This window comes from Colobus angolensis, unplaced genomic scaffold (assembly GCF_000951035.1).
Source record: "Colobus angolensis palliatus isolate OR3802 unplaced genomic scaffold, Cang.pa_1.0 Scaffold184, whole genome shotgun sequence".
Lineage (NCBI taxonomy): Eukaryota > Metazoa > Chordata > Mammalia > Primates > Cercopithecidae > Colobus > Colobus angolensis.
The window spans coordinates 4,194,226-4,214,311 of record NW_012114977.1 but is presented as its reverse complement, the minus strand read 5'-3'; positions in this window follow the sequence as shown (position 1 = coordinate 4,214,311).

The window sequence follows — 20,086 nt, the reverse complement described above, 5'->3', positions numbered from 1 at the left end:
GTAACAAACTCTAGAATATGTCCAAATCTGTGGGTGAGTCTTCCCTGGTCAATCCTCATATTTGGCGTCCAGTAAACCTTTATCAAACTATTTCTGCCTCCACAGCCTTAATTTTGATTGACAAGAGCTGGGATGGACCATGAGATTTTGGTGGTCACAGCGCCTAAAACCCAAAGAGTTTGGGGATAACTAGGAGCTGATAACAGGAAGCAGATTCCAGACTGAACCCAATTTTGAGATAGAATTATTTCTTCCTGGGAAAGTCGTAATTGAATTCAGTTCTAGAAAGAGTCCAGGCATGGTGACTCATGGCTGTAATCCCAGCACTTTGCGAGGCTGAGGTGGGCAGATCACTTGAGGTCAGGAATTCGAGACCAGCCTGACCAACACAGTGAAATCCCATCTCTACTTAAAAAAAAAAAAAAAAAAAAATTAGCTGGCATGGTGGCATGCACCTGTAATCCCAGCTACTCGGGAGCCTGAGGCATGAGAACAGCTTGAACCTGGGAAGCGGAGGTTGCAGTGAGCCAAGATCACCCCACTGCACTCCAGCCTGGGCCATACAGCAAGACTCAGTCTCAAAAAAAAAAAAAAAGAAAGATTAAAAAGGGGACCGAGGATGTGGTTGGATGGGGCTGTGGCTGGGGTAGTGGGGTGGTGGGAGAATGCTATGGCAGGCTACATACTGTGCAAAGACCAAGGAGGCACGTGTTGGTGCCTCTGATACGTCCCCTAAGGGGATTAAGGAGAGTGAACAATGTATTTTCAAACCTGGAAGACTAGCAGAGTCCCAATCATTTTCATACAAAAGCTTAAGGACTGCTGGTCTAGCCTGGAGCCTTAGACTTTCCAGGCCACACACATGTTTAGTACACATAGTGGCCCCAGTTGTGGCCAGAGAGTATGGCTACTGTGTTTGTGTGATGCTGGCTTAACCCATTCTGGGTCGCATTCAGATGTGTACCCATAGCCTCAGAGCATACTTCAGATATTCAACCTCTTTCTTTTTTTTTCAGAGAGGGTCTCACTCTTGTCACCCAGACTGGAGTGCAGTGGTACAAATACAGCTCACTGCAGCCTCCACCTCCTGGCATCAAGCAATCCTCCCACCTCAGCCTCCTGTGTAGCCAGAACCGCAGGTGTGCACCACCGGGCCCAGCTAATTTTTTAAATGTTTTTGTAGAGACAGGGTCTCGCTATGTTGCTCAGGCTAGTCTTGAACACCTGGGCTCAAGCGATCCTCCTGCCTCAACTTCCCAAAGTGCTGTGATTACAGGCATGAGCCACTGCACCTGGCTGTTTAGCTTCTTGAGTAACTAATTTCATATGTGTCTTTCCCATGCTAGAGAGTCCAGGTTTTTGCCTTGATATTTAAAACAAGTTCCTTCAAGCTTCAAGCTCTCCTTACTCCACACTATGCCCCAGTTTGCCAGCACTTAAAGAAACAAACAAAAGTTCGTGTTTACCCTGTTATACCCCCTCCAGTCTTCACTTATCCAGGTTGCAGAAGACTAACTTATGTAGTTCATCTTCATTTGAAATTTCTTCCCAGCTCCTTGTCATGCAGGCTGTCTTGTTTCTAGGCATTTGGAGTATTCCCACATCTTTGGAGAGGGGAGGGCACCCACCTGTGCCAGGCCAGGTCTCCCTAACGGCTGAACAGACAGGCCTCCATCACAAGTGTTTCAGCACTGGCTGAGTGGTGAAGTTAAATATTAGAGGCTGAAAGAACCATGAATACACGTCAGCATCCCACACCCTTTTGATCTGAAGCACCGAGAAGAGCTCGTCACCTCTGTGGCGTCCACTGCAATAATATATCGCCTCAACCTCAAACTCTTCCTAAAGGAAGAGTTCTGCAAAGTATCTAGCCAGTACCCTTCAAAGTGTCAAGGAAAGACTGAAGAGACTAATGCTGACTAAGGATGTGTAACATTGACTACGGTGTGGATCCAGGATTGGAACCTGTATTAATTCGTTCTCACATTGCTATAAAGAAATACCTGAGGCTGGGCACAGTAGCTCAAGCTTGTAATTCCAGCACTTTGGGAGGCCGAGGCAGGTGGATCACCTGAGGTCAGGAGTTCAAGACCAGCCTGACCAACATGGAGATACCCCGTCTCTACTAAAAATATAAAATTAGCTGGGCATGGTGGTGCATGCCTATAATCCAGCTACTCGGGAGGCTGAGGCAGGAGAGTCGCTTGAATCCAGGAGGCGGAGTTTGCGGTGAGTCGAGATTGCACCATTGCACTCCAGCTTGAGCAACAAGGGCAAAACTCCGTCTCAAAAAAAAAAAAAAGAAAAAAAACCGAGACTGAGTAATTGAGAAAGGTTTAACTGAAGTTTAGTTGGCTCATGATTCCACAGGCTGTACAGGAAGCATGATGCTGGCATCTGCGTGGCTTCTAGGGAGGCCTCGAGAGACGTACAATTGTGGCTGAAGGCAAGGGGGAAGTGAGCACTTCACATGGCTGGACCAGGAGGAACAGGGGAAGGGGCTACACACTTTTAAACAACCAGGTATCATGAGAACTCACTATCACGAGAACAGCACTGAGGTGATGGTACTAAACCTTTCCTAAAAAACTGGTCCCATGATCCAATTACCTCCCACCAGGCCCCACCTCCAACTTTGGGGATTATAGTTCAACATGAAATTTGGGTGGGGACATAATCCAAACCATATCAAAACCTGAAACAGAAAAAGACAATAATGGGAAAACTTGTGAGCACTGAATAAATTCTGTGGTTTCATGAATAGTATAGAACCAAGGCTAATGTCCTAGCTTTGGTAACTGTTCTACAGTTATGCCAGACATTAGCTATCACTGGGTGAAGTTGGTTGTAAGGTATATAGGAAATTCTCTGTACTGTTTCTGTAACTTCTCTGAAAGTATGAAATCAACTGGAGAAAATACACCCCACTAACTCACAGGGGTGGGTTGAGGGGCAGACCAAAGGTGACCATAGGTAGGGTCCCAGAGCCCTTCCTTAGTGCCCATCTCCATTTGGGATTTAACTTCTTCATCCCCCTTTGGGGGGAAGCTCCAGGAGGTGGCATCCTTCCATATCCTCTGTACCCAGCACAGAGTGGGCACTAAAGATTTGTTGAGTGGCTGGGTACAGTGGCTCATGCCTGTAATCCCAGCACTTTGGGAGGCCAAGGTGGGAGGACTGATTGAACCCAGGAGTTTGAGACCAGCCTGGCCAACATAGTGAGACCCCATCTCTACAAATAATTTACAAATCAGTGAGTCCTGGTGGCACACACCTGTAGTCCCAGCCATTTGGGAAGCTGAGGTGGGAGGATCCTTTGAGCCTGGGAGGTCAAGGCTGCAATGAGTCATGATCATGCCACTGTACTCCAGCCTGGATGACAGAGAGAGACCTTGTCTCAAAAAAAAAGAGAGAGAAAAAGATTTATTGAATAACTTGATGGATGGATGAGATTCTGGTTTCCACAATGGAAGCAGAACTGACTCCACAATGAGAATCTTCAGAGCAACTGCAATTGTTAAAGTCTGTGCATCGGTCTAGAGTCCTGGAGGACATGGAGCCAGAATGGGGATAAACTTGGCATTGGGTAAACGTCTGGGGCCACAGTGGTCCCAGTAGGTTCCTTTTAATGGTTTGGGATGCAAGTGCTCTTCCGAGAGGCGGCGCAGGGGCTGCTGGAATGCAGAGTCATTTGTACTCACAGTCTCTTCCTAGAGCTTCCCCTCTTTTGTGGGTTGTTGGGTTTTTTTCTGATTTGACTTGCAGGAGCTCTTTATACATTCTGGGAAAGTGGATCCTTTATTGGCCATATGCAATGCAATATTTTTTACCTGGGGTATCTTTTGTTTGCTTGTTTGTTTGTTTTAAGACAGAGTCTCACTCTGTCACCCAGGTTGGAGTGCAGTGGTGCAATCTGGGCTTACTGCAACCTCTACCTCCCTGGTTCAAGCAATTCTCGTGCCTCAGCCCCTCAAGTAGCTGGGATTACAGGTGTGGGCCACCATGCCCAGCTAATTTTTGTATTTTTAGTAGGACTGGGTTTCACCATGTTGGCTACGCTGGTCTCAAACTCCTGACCTCAAGTGATCCACCCACCTCGGCCTCCCAAAGTGCTGGACCGCACCCAGCCATCTGGTGTATCGTGATGAAAGAAAAGGTTTTTGTTCTAGATATAGTCAAATCTATGGTTTCCTTGGTACAGTGTTTTTTTTTTTTTTTTCTGTCATATTTCCTTCCCTACCTTAAGGTACTAAAGATACTCTCCTGCATATTATTCTAAAGATTTAAAAGTTTCTATTTTAGTATTTCATTTTTTAATCCACATGAAATTTATTCCGTGTAAAGTATGGTGTCACAACATGATTTTATTTTTTCGTAGTGAGTTCAGTTGTCTCAACACTATTTGTCGGATACTGTGTCCTTTCCCCCATTGACTTGAAATGTCACTTCTGCCAAGGAAGCTTGTAATAAGCAAAAAAGATTAAGTGTCTGCAATAGAAAATGATACATAGCTTAGAGCTCATTCTTCCAGGTTCTCTGATTCATTGGATTAAGCTATTTTACAACTTTATACATCACTGTAGATAACTAGTAGCCAAAAGAGTGATTTTTGTCTATACATACTTTAAAAAAAAAAAAAAAAACCTTTCTGGTGGAGCTTCAGTTGAGATTCCCTTTCCTGCTGTGGAAGAAGCCAGTTAGTTTTGCTGCCATTTTCATGTTCATGTCAATATCTCAGATCTATCAATGTGTCCATTCCTTGGATTGCCCTTGTAAGATCTTCCCAGTTCCCTCATTAATGATGAGTTAAAAAATCTACCGGCCGGGCGCGGTGGCTCACGCCTGTAATCCCAGCACTTTGGGAGGCCAAGGCTGGTGGATCACGAGGTCAGGAGATCGAGACCATCCTGGCTAACACAGTGAAACCCTGTCTCTACTAAAAATACAAAAAATTAGCCGGGCATGGTGGCGGGCACCTGCAGTCCCAGCTACTCAGGAGGCTGAGGCAGGAAAATGGCGTGAACCCGGGAGATGGAGCTTGCAGTGAGCCAAGATCATGCCACTGCACTCCAGCCTGGGTGACAGAGTGAGACTCTGTTTCAAAAAAAAAAAAAAGAAATTAAAAAAAATCTACCACGTGTTCATTTTATGTCTGTATGAGAGTGATGATTTCACCCTTTCTGAAATCACCCTTTAACAGTCACATATCAATGGCATATAGCTTGAAGCAAACACAAAGGGATCAATTAGATAGCGATTATTCACTTATATAAGCTCTTCCTACATGACAATAGGATCCAATTTACAAATGTTTAGACCATTTTATCAGCAGCCAAGCCCTGAGTACAAAGGCAGCCTTGTACATCTGGCAGTGCTCTGACAGGCCAGGGAAACAAACCATTCTTATTCTTCTATGTATCATCATATTACAGGAAGCTTTTCAACATTGTGAGGATTGCATAATCGACTCTGAACATCTGGGATTAAGGAGCCTGACTGAACAGAGCAGAAGTCGTGAACTTTCCCGGACCTCCATACTCCGCTCACTCAACTCAACAAATGTTTACTGAGTGCCTATGATGTGCAGCACTCAGTGCTAAAATGCAGTAGGGAAATAAATAAGTCTTTTCGATCTGATTGAAATTAATTTCCTAATTTCAAAAGGAAGAACTAACGACATGGACCCTACACTGAAAGATAGGTTACGGGTTACCATTGCAACCAAAATGCAGGTTCAGTCACTCATCACTTGCAGAATGCAATGAACAAGTACAAGGCTGGTATTGTTAGGAAGACATGAGCAGGGCAGGAGAGGGTCCCCCCACCCCAACCCCACCCCAAGAATGTCAGCTGGTCATCAAGTGATGATCAGGCAGTTGTTAGTTGTCTCTCTAAAATAATAATTGGTAGCAGCCCCCACTAGGGAAAGGCAGTCTCTCAACAGATAGAAACACCTGAAGCAGGTGATGGGCAACTTCCCGATAAGGTCTCAGGAGCTGGGAGAGTGGGCTCAAGCATGCGCTCTATGGGGCAAAATGGCGGAGTGTAACTGGTTCATGACATTCCTCTAGAAACACTCAATTGGTAAGGGAAAAGTGCCTCAAATGAGCGTGTGTGTTACTCCAGTAAACACACTGCACATGTAGTTCCTCCAAAGCGCTGGCAGGCCACTGTGCATGTGCACAGCCCACCCCAGGGGAAAAATCAGGGCAGAAGGGATGCAATTCCCCAGAAACATGGCAATGTATAAGACCCCAAGTCAAAGGCCATACCACGCACTTGATCTCTCAAGTAGCTGGCTTGGTGCTCTTCCAAGTGCACTTTACTTCCTTTTGTTCCTGCTTGAAACTTTTTTTTTTTTTTTGAGATGGAGTTTTGCTCTTGCTGCCTAGGCTGGAGTACACTGGTGCAATCTCAGCTCACTGCAATCTCCGCCTCCCGAGTTCAAGCGATTCTCCTGCCTCAGCCTCCCATGTAGCTGGATTGCAGGCATGCACCACTATGCCCGGCAAATTTTTCATATTTAATAGAAACGGGATTTCACCATATTGGTCAGGCTGGTCTTGAACTCCTGACCTCAGGTGATCCACCTGCCTCGGCCTCCCAAAGTGCTGGGATTACAGGCACGAGCCACCGCACCCGGCCTCAAAAGCTTTTGAATACACTTTCACTCCTGCTCTAAAACTTGCCTTGGTCTGTCACTCTGCCTTATGCACTTCAGGTAAATTATTTCTTTTAAGGAGACAAGAAGTGAGGTTGCTGCAGACCCTTATGGATTCACAATAAAGAAAGTGCCTTTATTCCAAGACTTAGCTTAGGGGAAGAAGTACGGACTCCTGCCTTTAAGGGTACCGCTTTGCTTTTGCGGCAGAAATCAGGGACTTTTAAAGGGGGACTTGGCATGCATGCATGGCATGCAGAGGAGGGAGTGAGCAGGTGGGGGTCTGCATGACTCACTTCGGTGCCTTACCTACCAGGTGGTTCAGCTGGTGCCACCACAAGCAGAACTAGATTGTACTGTAGCAGGACGAGCGGCAGACAAAACTCCTCAGACACCGAGTTACAGAAGGAGGAAGGGGTTTATTCGGCCAGGGGCATCGCCAAGACTTCAGTCTCAAGAGCCGAGCTCCCGGAGTAACCAATTCCTGTCCCTTTTAAGGGCTCACAACTCTAAGCGGGTGCGTGTGAGACGGTCGTGACTGATTGAGCAAGCAGAGGGTACGTGACTGGGGGTGTTTGCACTGGTAATTAGATTGGAACAAAACAAGATAGGGATTTTCACAGTGCATTTCTATACAATGTCTGTAATCTATAGATAACAGAACCAATTAGGTCCAGAGTCGATCTTTAACTACCAGGCCCAGGGTGTGGTGCCGGGCTGTCTGCCGGTGGATTTCATTTCTGCCTTTTAGTTTTTATTTCTTCTTTCTTTGGAGGCAGAAATTGGGCATAAGACAATATGATGGGTGGTCTCCTCCCTTAGTACAATGGCTATTGTCTCAAGATGCTCTCCAGGTGGGACAGAGTTGGGTCAAGGGCATATACTTTAGATGGTAAATTGACTGTTGTCTCTCCCAGTGGGTCAGCGTTCTGGCTCTGGAGCTTTTAAGTAAGCACGTAGTTACATAAGCTTGCCCTGTAGGGAATGCCTGGTGAAGGGAATGTAAAGGTTATGATTACATTGCTAAAGGGCTAAGTAGAGGCCAGACATGGTGGCTCATGCCTGTAATCCCAGCACTTTGAGAGGTCGAGGCAGGTGGATCACTTGAGGTCAGGAGTTTGAGACCAACTTGGCCAACATGGTGAAACTCTATCTCTACTAAAAATACAAAAATTAGCAAGGCTTGGTGGCGCATGCCTGTAATCCTAGCTACTCAGTGTCAGGCATCTGAGCCCAAGTTAAGCCATCATATCCCCTGTTACCTGCACTTATACATCCAGATGGCCTGAAGCAACTGAAGATCCACAAAAGAAGTGAAAATAGCCTTAACTGATGACATTCCACCATTGTGACTTGTTTCTGCCCCACCCTAACTGACCAATGTACTTTGTAATCTCCCCCACCCTTAAGAAAGTTCTTTGTAATTCTCCCCACCCTTGAGAATGTACTTTGTGAGATCCATTCCCTGCCTGCAAAACATTGCTCCTAACTCCACTGCCTACCCCCAAACCTGTAAGAACTAATGATAATCCCACCACCCTTTGCTGACTCTGTTTTTGGACTCAGCCCACCTGCAACCAGGTGAAATAAACAGCCTTGTTGCTCACAGAAAGCCTGCTTGGTGGTCTCTTCACACAGACGTGCGCGATACTCGGGAGGCTGAGGTTGGAGAATCGCTTGAACCCGGAAGGCAGAGCTTGCAGTGAGCTGAGATCGCGCCACTGCACTCCAGCCTGGGTGACAGAGCAAGACTCTGTCTCAAAAAAAAAAAAAAAACTAAATAGAACATGGTGAAAAGAAGGAAATAAAAAAGAAGAGAGGGAAAAAAAATTTAAAACCTTTCTCTCTTAGAAAACTGGGAGTACTCAGTTACATCATGATAGGATAGGCTATGTTATAGTATTGATATCAGAGTTAAGAAATTATTTTAGGCAGATAGTGAGGGTAAGGAAGTCCTTGGTAAGGTTTTTCTTTTAATGAAAAGCAGCCCCCAAATCATTTTCTTTTCTAATAAAGAGCAGCCTATAAAATCAAGCTGCAGACATAGATAAGTAAGCTAGAAGCTTGCACAGGTGAATGCCAGCAGTTGTGCCAGTAGGAAAAGGCTACCTGGAGCTAGCCATGTTCAAAATGGCGGCTCTGTGTTCCCTTCTCTTTGCCAGCCATGTGTACAGTAAGAAGCAGACAACATAGCACCGACCAAGTGGAAATCCCTTTGCATAATAAGATTATAATGAGGTAGCCAGCATACCCTGCGTGTTATGTTAATGTCACACCTGGTTCAACCAATCCGTGGGCCCTATGTAAATCAGGCACCACCTCCTCAAGCCAGTCTATAAAATCCGATGCACTCAAGCGCAGGCCAGAATTACCGTGGCGGCCCCTGTCTCTGTGGCAAGAGAGAAAGCTGTTCTCTTTTCTCTTTCTTTTGCCTGTTAAACCTCCACTCCTAAGTTCCCTCCTGGTGTGTGTCTGTGTCCTTAACCTTCTTGGCATGAGACGACAAACCTTGGGTATTTACGCCAAACAATGTCGCCGCTTCAGTATCATGAAATGACACAACTTAAGAGAGAATATTTTCACTAGATAGAGTGGGCCAACGGCAAGTTGCAGTGTTGCTGCCCGTCTTAGATAGGGGTGGGGAGAAATGGGGGGAGCCCAACCCTGAAGAGAGTGAAGAGCTCCAGTCCTCAACATTACAGGCAGGGGCACATTGTCACAGCTGGCTGAGAGGGGCTGGCATTCTTCCAGCAGCCCCATGCTTCCTACATGATCATCTGGGAGGGTTCTGCTGGGTCCTCCAGAAAAACCTTCCTCCAAGGGACCCTGTCAGGGGAAGCCATGGCATTGTCTGTTTATAATTCAAGGCCTGTGGACTCTATTAATTTAGTAGGCAACCTGGTGACCAAAGGGAGAAGGTCTCGTTGTCAAGTGATATTTTCTTGGGAAGCCCAAGTCCCTCAAAAAACAGTTTTCCCAAGGACCCCTGCCAATACCAAGACAGAGAAGCTGCCATCAAGAAATATATGACCTACTCGAGAAGACAAGATCTGCACAGGTAGAAAGTCAGGTGCAGATGCCCCTTGACTTATGAAGGGATTACATTCTGATAAGTCCATCATGAATGGAAAATATTATAAGTCGAAAATGCAGCTAACACCCCAACCAACTGAGCATCACAGCTTAGCCTAGCCTACCTTAAACGTGCTCAGAACACCTACATCAGCCTAGAGTTGGGCAGAATCACCTGGCACAAAGCCCATTTTATAACAAAGTGTTGTCTCTCTCATGTAACTTATGCATGCAGGACACAGCAGCGTGTGGCATCAGGTTGTTCACCCGCATGATCGTCTGGCTGAATGGGAGCTGCACTCTCTGCACTGCCCAGCATCACAGGACAGTATGCTACCGCATACTGCTAGCCCAGGAAAAGATCGAAATTCACAATGTGAAGTATGGTTTCTGCTGAATGTGTGTTGCCTTTGCACCATCATAAAGTTGAAAAATCATAAACCATTGTAACCGGGGGGTTGTCTATAATGATGTCTCAGCCTGAGTGATGCTGGCCCAGGGGAACATTAGGAAAGCTTGAAGAAGGCACCGGGCCAGAGTTGGGCATTCTAGGTGGTGTGGGATTTGGTAGCCGGGTAATGGGGGTAGACAGCATTCCCAAGGCAGGCCCCAGACAGATGGGGAGGGAGCTAGAGGAGGCCCAGAGACAGTGCACTGGGGACAGCCTGATTGTTCAGGAATGTTATTACTCCCTAGACAACCAGCCTAGGAAGTCCCCCAAAGGCCATTCACTTCAGAAGCCTTTCCCGTTCACATCGATGGAGAAATACCCAGGCTGCACATATGCCCAGGCGGGGCCCCAGGCTGGCCTTTGGGGAAGTCCCTTCCCTCCATCAGATTGCTTTCCTGCCCCACGGGACTGCGCTTCCGAAGCGAGACACACAGGACTTGGGAAGCGGGATCTGCCGTGAAGTCAACTCAGGAGCATTCATCCAGTGTTGCTATGGAATGAGACCACCACTTCTCCTGTTGTCCTTCCCAGCTTCTCCTCTACCTCCCCTTTTCCCTAGTTTATAAGACAGGAGAAAATGGAGAAAGCAAAAACTTGGAAAGAAACAGAAGTAAGATAAATAGCTAGCCGACCTTGGTGCCACCACCTGGCCCTGGTGATTAAAATAATAATAATAATATTAACCCTTGAGCAAAACTACTTGTGTTATCTGTAAATTCCAGACATTGTATGAGAAAGCACTGTAAAACTTTTCATTCTGTTAGCTGATGTATGTAGCCCCTGGTCACGTTCCTCACGCTTACTTGATCTGTCACCACCCTTTCACGCGGACCCCTTAAGAGTTGCAAGCCCTTAAAAGAGCTAGGAATTTCTTTTTCGGGGAGCTCGGCTCTTAAGACACAAGTCTGTTGAGGCTCCCGGCCGAATAAAAACCTCTTCCTTCTTTAATCCGGTGTCTAAGGAGTTTTGTCTGCGGCTCATCCTGCTACATTTCTTGGTTCCCTGACTGGGAAATGAGGTGATTAATGGAGGGTCGAGGCAGCCCCTTAGGCAGCTTATGCCTGCCCTGTAGAGCATCCCTGCAGGGGACTCTGGCCAGCTTGAGCGACACGGATCCTGAGAGCGCTCCCGGGTAGGTGTTTGCCCCGGTGGAATGCCTCGTCAGAGCAGTGCACAGTAGGCCCCTGCAGAGGATCAATGCAGTGGCTGAACACTAGGAAGGAACTGGCACTTTAAGTCCAGACATCTGAAATTTGGTAAGACTGGTCTTTGGAACTTTCCCACTCCATTTGAGTGGAAACGTGGCCTGATCACCCACGGCGTGCCTGTACTGGCACTTTGGTTTTTGTTTTTGACTTGACTTGAATTGCTTGATACTTTGGTTTTGGTTTTGACCTGGCTTGGATTTCTGGATACTCTGATTTTGGTTTTGATTCTGGTTTGGTGTAAACTGCAAAAGTGTATGTGTGCCCTTTTTACCTGTTCTTTGTCCTGTGCTGTGCGTGTGGTGTGAGCGTGGTGTTTTATCTTGAGGAAACATGGGTCAGACACAAAGTAAGCCCACTCTGCTAGGAACTATGTTGAAAAATTTTAAAAAGGGATTTAATGGAGGCTATGGGGTTACTATGACACCAGGGAAACTTAGAACTTTGTGTGAAATAGATTAGCCAACACTAGAAGTGGGTTGGCCATCAGAAGGAAGCCTGGACAGGTCCCTTGTTTCTAAGGTATGGCACAAGGTTACTGGTAAGTCATGACACTCAGACCAGTTCCCATACACAGACACTTGGTTATAGCTGGTGCTAGACCCCCCACAGAGGCTAAGAGGGCAGGTAGCAGCAGTGCTAGTAGCAAAGGGACAGATAGCCAAGGAAGGATCCCGCTCTACCCACCGAGGGAAATCAACTCCTGAAGTTCTGTTCAATCCAACATCAGAAGATCCATTGCAGGAGATGGCACCAGAGATCCCAGTGGTGCCCTCCCCTTGCCAGGGAGACAGGCTCCCCACTCTCCAGCCCACAGTGCTTGTGCCTCTGCAAGACAAACGTATCCCTAGGCCACCCAGAGTACACAAGAGAGGAGGTGAAGCCTCGGGAGAAACCCCGCCCTTGGCAGCTCGTTTATGATCAGGGTCATCTGATCAAGGACAGAAACACCAAATCATAGTCCTCAGAGGTGAGGGAGGGAGGAGGATCAGGAGAGTGCGGTGGGAAAGAGCGGAGGCCCAGGGTCAGTGTGGTTGGCTTCAAACCCAGTCACTGCCATTGACCAGCAGTGAACCTTGGGTGAGCTCTCCCACTCTCTGTGCCATTTCCTTGCCTGAAAATGGGGACAGTCGCTGCACACCACAAAGAGTATTTCTGAGAATAAAAATGGGCAACGCGGGTCAAAAACAGAGAAGGACAGACAGTGAAGGTGCAACAAAGGTGTATTCGTACATATTGGCCCAGTCAGTGAGTTCTTTACTATTTACCAGCAGAATTCTTCTTTTTTTTTGAGACAGAGTCCCGCTCTGTCACCCAGGCTGGAGTTCAGTGTCGTGATCTCGGCTCACTGCAACCTCTGCCTCCCGAGTTCAAGAAATTCTCCTGCCTCAGCCTCCTGAATAGCTGGGATTACCTGCATGTGCCACCACACCTGGCTAATTTTTGTATTTTTTTTAGTAGAGACGAGGTTTTACCATGTTGGTCAGGTTGGTCTCGACCTCCTGGCCTCAAGCGATCCATCCACCTCAGCCTCCCAAAGTGCCAGGATTACAGGCATGAGCCACCGCACCCAGCCTTATTCTTTAAAATATACCCTAAACAGAACATTACTGGAGAATAGCTTGTATAGGCCCAAGCTCTAACTTTCCCTCCCCACACTTTGCATCCAGAATGGTTCTTGAAGCACCTCCCTAGAGCACAGGTGGAAAAACCGCTGCTCCAAATCCATCCTGTTCTCAAGAGTGGGATCCCTTCAGCAATGCTCCTGGCAGGACATAGCACCCGCAGAGGGCCCCTTCAAGGAGGGCTCTCTGTAGGAAAGCCAGACATTCACACCCACCAGAACCCTCCCAGATGATCGTGTTGGGAGCACGGAGCTGCTGGAAGGATGCCAGCTCCTTTCTGCCATCTGTGACAGAGCTTGGGGCTGAGCTGGTTCCTCTGCCAGGGATAGAGAAAACCCAAGCTCCTCACACTCCCCTAGGCTGGCTCCTGCCATTTCTCCCCACCCTGGGCAGTATCTAAGCACTTTGTTGATGGGTCCGTTATGGTTTCCCAGGTGGTCCAGCAAGGGACCAGTCATCTCATCAGTGGTGGCTGACCTGATGCTGGGCAGAAACCCGCCTCTGGGTAGCCTCATCCATTTCCCCTCTGGAGCTACAGAGGACTAGGCTTCCCTCAACCCTTCCACCCGCACCCATCTGGCGTTGCTTTGGGAGATGATTGCTACATATAAAAGGAAAACAGTTGGCCAGGCATGGTGGCTCATGCCTGTAATCCCAGCCCTTTGGGAGGCCGAGGCGGGTGGATGACTTGAGGTCAGGAGTTCGAGACCAACCTGATCACATGGCGAAACCCTGTCTCTACTAAAAATACAAAAATTAGCTGGGTGTGGTGGCAGGCCCCTGTAAACCTAGCTACTGAGGTACAAGAATGGCTTGAAACCCGGAGGTGGAGGTTGCAGAGGTGGAGGCTGTAGTGAGCCGAGATCATACAACTATACTCCAGCCTGGGTGACAGGGTGAGACTGTGTCTTTAAAAAAAAAAAAAAAAAAAAAGACAAAGTGAGCTCCACAACAGCCCACCCTGACCTTAGCAGTTACCTTCCTAAAAAAGCTCTCCTCCAGGTAGGCAAGCATCATGGATAAGGCCAGGGTAAAGAGGAAGGAAGGTCAGAAGGCTCAGGAAGGCCGCTCTTGTGTTTCCTGAGTTCTCAAATGACTTTCCCAGTGAAGAGCAAGAACCTGGCCTTGTCCCAGGCCTGGTCTTTATTCCTTGGCTGGTGTCTGCAAATGTTCAGACACACGGGCCAAGCCTCTCACAGCTCCCAGCCCACACTTGCTGTCGGTGGCTTCGGGCTTAATGACTTGGCTGCCTTCACTCCTCCACCGGGCAGTGTGACAGCCATCAGTTCTCAAACCGAAGGCTGCAATTGATGCGAGGACTCACTGAAGAGGTGCTTCAGAGCCAGGGCCGCTCTAATGAGACTCTGCAGCAATACAGAATCAGATGTCAGAGCTTGGGACTCAGGCCTGGAAGCATTCGATGCAAAAGTTCTAGTCCCCCTCACGGAGAAAAGGATGAACTCACAGTAAACAGCCTCCAAGACTCATTGCAAAATAGCTTCTCTAAGGTGAAGTCTTCCTCAATTCTGTTCTCGCAAGTTTCCCTACTAGTTTACCCCTTTATTGTAGCCTTATCACAGACTGTTTTGTTTTGCTGTTGGTTACATAAATGTTCGTCTTTCCCATTAAACTGTGGAAGTGAATATTGTGTTGTATTTATTGTGGTATTAAACCCCAGAGCTTAGGACATTGCATTGTACGTAGCTACACAGGATTTTTTTTTTTTTTTTAAATTGAGATGGAATCTCATTCTGTTGCCCAGGCTGGAGTGCAGAGGTATGATCTCGGCTCACTGCAACCTCCACCTTCCGGGTTCAAGCAATTCTACTGCCTCAGCCTCCCGAGTAGCTGGGACTATAGGTGCATGCTGCTACACCCAGCTAATTTTTTGTGTTTCAGTAGAGATGGGTGTTTTGCCGTGTTGCCCAGGCTGGTCTTGAACTCCTGAGCTCAGGCAATCTGCTGGGATTATATATGTGCGCCACCGTGCCCAGCTGGCCCATGGATATTTAAATTGCATGGGCAGCTACTCTACTTACGTTTCCCAGAAGGGATCAGCTAAACTCCATTCTAGACCCAGCTGAAACTACTTCTTTTTCTCTAATTGCACACTGGTATAGTGGGAAGGGGCCACGCAGCCTCGGAGGTACTTGGCACCTGGCCTGTAGAGGACCCCAGTGGGAGTCTGTTGATTAGATGCATGCATGAATTAATAAGACGAGATGCAGGAGAGGCATCAAAGAGGGAAGATCCAAAGTGTCACAGTTTGGGTGAACTGAATCGAAGCAGCCTGCACAACAAAGGTTCATTGACCACAGGCTTTTGGACTGAGGCTGGAAAATGCAAGTGGCCCAGGACACCCTCATGCAGGGAGGAAGCATATAGGCTTTGGATTCAGGCAGATCTGGGTTGGGATCCAGCTCTTCCGTTCACTAGCTGTGTGACCTTGGATAAAGTTTTCAGTCCCACCAAGCTTCAGCTGTAAAGCGGGGTAAGAGTCCCCACACCACAGGGCCGTGGGAGGAGGAAATGGAAGGATGCTGGTTACGCGTGCTCACATACTCCTTTGTACACAGTGAGTGCTCAGTCAATAAAAGCTGTTGTTGTCATCGGAACAGCTCTAGGGGCACAAAACATCCACGTGGAGCAAAGGACCTGGAGGCAGAGTGGGGATGGAAAAGACTATCCCCAGCCTTGCCTTTCTACAGAGAAGCTCAGGAAACAGGACAGGCGGGTATCTGAGCTCCTTGGGCCTATTGCAACATCTGTTTGCCCTGCAGTTTTCTCTGGAGGCTCTCCAGGCAAGTGACAGGCCTTATTTAGCACAGCAAGATGACGGAAGCTGACACTGGCTAGCTGAGCAGATCCTGTGGTTCCTCCGCAGATCGTCAGCCCCAAGGAGTACCTTATGGCACTGATTGCCTGGAAGAGACGCCCTTACTGAACTATCATCCCTTGGCACCTCCTGAACTGCTGTCTTGCAGTTTTGATGGATCCCTTTTTTTTTGTTCTCATCAGAGTTAGAATTTTTCCTGGTTTAAGAGGGAAAAGATGGCCGGGCGCGGTGGCTCAAGCCTGTAATCCCAGCACTTTGGGAGGCCGAGACGGGCGGATCACGAGGTCAGGAGTTTGAGACCATCTTGGCTAACACGGTGAAACGCCGTCTCTACCAAAAAATACAAAAAAAAAGCTAGCCAGGCGAGGTGGCTGGCGCCTGTAGTCCCAGCTACTCGGGAGGCTGAGGCAGGAGAATGCTGTAAACCCGGGAGGCAGAGCTTGCAGTGAGCTGAGATCCGGCCACTGCACTCCAGTCCGGGCGACAGAGCAAGACTCCGTCTCAAAAAAAAAAAAAAAAAAAAAGAGGGAAAAGATAAGGCCTAAGGCCAGGTGCTGTGGGTGATGCCTATAATCCCAGCACTTTAGGAGGCCAAGCTGAGAGGATTGCTTGAGTCCAGAGGTTCGAGACCAGCCTGGGCCACATGGCAAAACCCCATCTTTACAAAAAAAACAAAAAAACATTACCCGGGTGTGGTGGCATGTGCCTATAGTGCCAGCTACCCAGGAGGCTGAGGTGGGAGGATTGCCTGAGCCTGGAGGGTTGAAGGCTGCAGTGAGCTGTGATTGCATCACTGCACTCCAGCCTGGGCAACACAGCAGGATCCTGTCTCAATAAAGAAATAAGAGGGAAAAGATGGAATCAAACATACTACGTGTCAAATACTGTGCTCACCCTTCCCCTTCCTCGTCTGCATGACCCATGGGTTAATACACCCACTCTAAAGATGAGGAAACAGGAATAGAAAGAATAGGAAGCTTGACTAAGGCACAAGCTCGCAGTAGTAGGTCCATGCCCAAAGCACATGTCTTCTCTCCGAAAAAGGAGTTTTGCCAGTATAGGCTCTCTTGCCATAGTTTCAAGCCAGGAATGTCGGTGCCAGCCTGAAGGCTCTCCACTATGACCTTGTTAACCTCACAGAAACCCACACTGAGAAATGGGTTAGTTTGGAGGACTTGCTGGAGAGAAGACAAGTGCTCAAGTCAGCTCTTATTTAAGGAAAAATCAACTCTGCAGCATGCCCCAGTTTCCCATCTGTGGAATAGTCTCCTGTCTTCTATCCAGCTTTTGGAGATGTTGCAAGGCAGAGTGACAATACCAAAGGGGGGCATCCCAGGCTGCCCCAGGGTTCCCCCATCCAGCCTAAGACTTGCATGCTGTCCCCACTCCACCTCTCTTGGTCCCTTGTGTTTTGTGCTCTAACAATCCCATCCTGCTCTTCGTCCACCAGCCTCCTTGCCCTTCTGCCCCAGTGCCTTCGCACCGCCTCCTGTCCCTCTCGCAAAGCCTTTTCTGATCCTCACTCCGTAAGAGAATCATACCCTCTATCTTGATTGCATTGGTGGGATTTTAACTGACAGAGGTTACCAAGTGACAACACGAAGAGGCCAATGCCACTGAAAGTATTTATTATGTATAGTTTCCAAGAGAAAGGGGCACACCACGTCCTGCAGGACCACATGGGGAAGCAGCTGGTAGGTCATGAGGCAGGAGGAGCTGAGACAAAGTAGGGCCCTGATTGTGTTTCCTATGGGAAGGAAGGGAGGAAAGGGCAGGTTGAGTGGCTGAGCTGGTTTAAGATTGGCTGGTTTGCATGATGTTCGTGGGCTGGGGTGATTTAGGGCAGTGGGAGTATTGGCTTGGTGTGACAGTAGATAAAGGAGGTGGTGGGGGGTTGGGGAATGAATTGGCTGACGTGCACATGAAAGGCAAGTTCACAGGCAAGTTATGTACTATCTCTAGGAATTAGCTAGCCCTGGGAGGGACAGTCTCTTCCAGGCCAGCAGGGCCCCCAAGATGTCAAACCATCATAAAATACAGAAAATTAAAAACATAGCCAGGCGCGGTGGCTCATGCCTGTAATCCCAGCACTTTGGGAGGCCAAGGCAGGCGGATCACCTGAGGTCGGGAGTTCAAGACCAGCCTAACCAACATGGAGAAACCCCGTCTCTACTAAAAATACAAAATTAACCAGGGTGGTGGCACATGCCTGTAATCTCAGCTACTCAGGAGGCTGAGGCAGGAGAATCGCTTGAACCCAGGAGGCAAAGGTTGCGGTCAGCCGAGATCGTGCCATTGCACTCCAGCCTGGGCAATAAGAGTGAAACAAAACAAAACAAAATAAAACAAAGCATGATTGGCTGAGCACAGGGGCTCACACCTCTAATCCCAGTGCTTTGGGAGGCCAAGGCAGGAGGATTGCTTCAGTCCAGGAGTTCGAGACCAGTCTGGGTAACATAGCGAGACTCCCATCTCTGCAAAAATTTAAAAAATTAGCTGGACATGGTGGTGTGCAGACTGTAGTCCTAGCTATGTGGACAGATCCCTGGAGTCCAGGAGTTCAAGGCTGAAGTGAGCTATGATTGCACCACTGCACTCTAGCCTGGGCAACAGAGTAAGACCCTATCCTCCAAAAAAATACGTTTTTTAAAACATGATTAACACACCCTCCTCTTTAATCTGGGATTGCTTCTATGACTGAACTCAGCACACAGTTGGTGATATATATATATTGTTTTTTGAGATGGAGTCTCCCTCTGTCACCTAGGCTGGAGTGCAACGGTGTGATCTCTGCTCACTGCAACCTCCGCCTCCCAGGTGCAAGCAATTCCCCTGCCTCAGCCTCCCAAGTAGCTGGGATTATAGGCATGTGCCACCACACCTGGCTAATTTTTTTGAAGTTTTAGTAGAGATGGGGTTTCATCATGTTGGCCAGGCTGGTTTCAAACTCCTGACCTCAACTGATCCGCCCGTCATGGACTCCCAAGGTGTTAGGATTACAGGCGTGAGCCACTGCACCCAGCCCACAGTTGGTGATTTTGTTTGCTGTGTTTTTTTGTTTTGTTTTGTTTTGTTTAGACAGAGTCTCACTCTAGGCTGAAGTGCAGTGGCACAAACATGGCTCACTGTAGCCTCTACCTCCCAGGCTCAAGCATTCCTCCCTCTTCAGCCTCAAGGTGTGCACTACCACACATGGTTAACTTTTCTTTCTTTCTTTCTTCCTCCCTTCCTTTTTTTTTTTTTTTTTGGTAGAGACAGGGGTCTCACTATGTTGCCCAGGCTGGTCTTGAACCCCTTAATTCAAGCAATCCTCCTGCCTCAGCCTCCCATTGTGCTGGGATTACAGGTGTGAGCCACCACACCTGGCTGTTTGTTTCTTTGGATGCTCATCTCCCTTCCTAAGCTGTGAGCTTATCAAGAGCGGGATCCTCACCTTGTTCATCTTTGCACCTTCAGCACCTGCCATGTGCCTGCTATTTGTCTAGATTGAATACAAGGACTCTCCAGCCTGGCTGCATATGAGAATCATCTGGGAAGCATTTGCAACCCTCCATGTCTAGGCTTCACCTTCCGAGATTCTGGTCTAATTCACCTGGGGTGGGGCCAGGCATTGGTGATTTTCAGGAGTTCCTCAGGTGGTCTACTGTGCAGAACCACTGGCTAAGTGTTTGACTTCCTATTGATTTGTTGATTTTCCTGTGAGGAATTCTCTAGAAAGAAAGTAAGGGGATGGTTCCAGGTGTGGTCATTTAAAACACAGCAGGAAACCCAGGACCTAAAAACCAAGTACTTGCCCTGGGCTTAGTTACCTGATTGGTAGAACCTTACCCAAGTGTGAGCCAGCCTGGAAGACTTGGGTCTGAACCAGGTGATGGTGGTCTCCATGATTCTGCAGGCTCCAGGCCACACTTGTTGGGGAAGGGGACGATTCTAAATCACCCCCAGTGGCCAGGTACGGTGGGTGACTCACGCCTACAATCCCAGCACTTTGAGAAGCCAAGGCGGGTGGATCACCTGAGGTCAGGGGTTTGAGACCAACCTGGCCAACGTGGTGAAACCCCCATCTCTACTAAAACTACAAAAAAAAAAAAAAATTAGCTGGGAGTGGTGATGGGTGCCTGTAATCCCAGCTATTCAGGAGGCTGAGGCACAAGAATCGCTTCAACTCGGGAGGCAGAGGTTGCAGTGAGCCCAGATCACGCCATTGCACTCTAACCTGGGCAACAAGAGTTAAAA